Here is a 1,644-nt window from a genome sequence, read left to right as displayed (position 1 = left end):
CCTCCTGGGAAGCCTTGGCAAATGCTGCCAGCTTCTTGAAATCTCTCCTCAATTAAAAGGCGACTACTAGGATCTTAAGAGTTTCAAGTTCTCTCAGGACAAGGCAAGAAGCAATTGCTCCTCTTTTTTTTTAACATCAAATTTACAATCAATCACATGGCACATTATTATTTTGAGTTTACTTCCAGGAACCCAAGCATAGATGGATAATCACTAGGGGCTCAAGTTGTAATCTCCTTCCCCGTTGGCTCTATACTACAAGGAAGAAAGTTCCAAAGAATCGACCTGCAAGAGCTGAAATGTTCCTCATTGTATCACAGCAATAACAAACTAGTGGAAACATATATTGCTTGACTGCCCCAAATACAAGGGGATCTAGGACCAGACTCCCTTTTGTTCTCTTTGTCCCGTGTAATCTTTAATGAATAACCTCTGTTGTGGGGAAGATTACATTTCTACTAAATCAATTTTGCCCTCACTTCTGAGGATTTTGAATCCTTTTGTAGTTTAGGTCTCCTTATAGAAAATCCCTGAAAATGATTAATTCTGCAAATGGTCCCCATGTATGGGACACTTTGCTTTGGACAATGTTGGCTGTTATATGGATTCTATGCCCTAATAAAGGTTTATTCATTCATCTATCTATCTATCTATCTATCTATCTATCTATCTATCTATCTATCTATCTATCTATCTATCTATCTATCTATCTATCTATCTCTCTCTCTATATATATATATCTATATATCTATATATATATATATATCTATATATATATCTATATATATATATATATATATATATATATATATATATATATATATATATATATATATATATATATCTAATTACTAGCAGGCCTGGCCACACATTGCTGTGGCAATTGTCCTTCTCATCACAGTCCGCAACCCACACAGATGTCCATGCAGGTCCAATGATCCTCAGCATAGCCTTTTGGGGTGGTCAAACGGAATCCCTCTTTCCCTTTTCAATGCACATCGTTATATGGTGCTGTCTTTTTTTTAGTATAAGGAAACCGTTCCATTCCACAATGGAACTGTCCAGAGTGCAAATCCCGCTGTCCATGAGGCTGGTTGACATGCACAGTCCTGGCTTGGGTAAGGCAGAACTGGGGCAAGGAGGCTAACCCAGTCAGGCAGCAGAGGCAGGGTGGTGAGGCACTCAGATCGAGGCCAGATCCCTGGGTTCTTAAAGTGCAAAAGAAGCGGAGCCAGTAGTGTTGGTTCGCCCCCACTCCGCGGATTTTCTTAGAAGCGCGAACGCAGTCCCCCACTACCACAAATTATGCAGTCAAGTTTCCCGCATTTGGGGAAATCGCAGGGGTCAGCACACCCGCAGTGCAATGGATGAGCCTCACCCTGGGAAAACCACCTTTGTGATCATCATGGTGTCTCCCCTACCAGGTAAGTATGTTTTCTTAGAAGAAAAAGGCTTTCTTTCAGTAAAAGAGAGCTGTGGCGAATATGGGTGAGGAAGTGGGTAAGTGGTGGTTGGATGTGAGGGAGGGCAGAGTGAGGTATGTGAGGATGAGCTGGATGTGTATTGTGTGGTAGCAGTGGGTGAGGCACAGAGAGTGAAAGTGAAAGCCATCTGGGCGCGGTGGGGGGACCCCTACCTGGATCG

General features: G+C 42.2%; 1 non-coding gene across 1 annotated transcript; it reads right to left on the bottom strand.

Annotated features, from left to right (window-relative positions):
- Positions 1–1,269: 1,269 nt before the first annotated feature.
- LOC125437318 lies at positions 1,270–1,432 on the bottom strand. Its single transcript, XR_007245171.1, has one exon. It is a non-coding gene; the product is annotated as a U1 spliceosomal RNA (small nuclear RNA).
- Positions 1,433–1,644: the final 212 nt, after the last annotated feature.

The sequence above is a fragment of the Sphaerodactylus townsendi genome, linkage group LG07 (assembly GCF_021028975.2).
Source record: "Sphaerodactylus townsendi isolate TG3544 linkage group LG07, MPM_Stown_v2.3, whole genome shotgun sequence".
NCBI classification, from domain to species: Eukaryota; Metazoa; Chordata; class Lepidosauria; order Squamata; family Sphaerodactylidae; genus Sphaerodactylus; species Sphaerodactylus townsendi.
The sequence above is the reverse complement of the archived record's forward strand: the minus strand, read 5'-3'. Positions and strand labels throughout refer to the sequence as shown.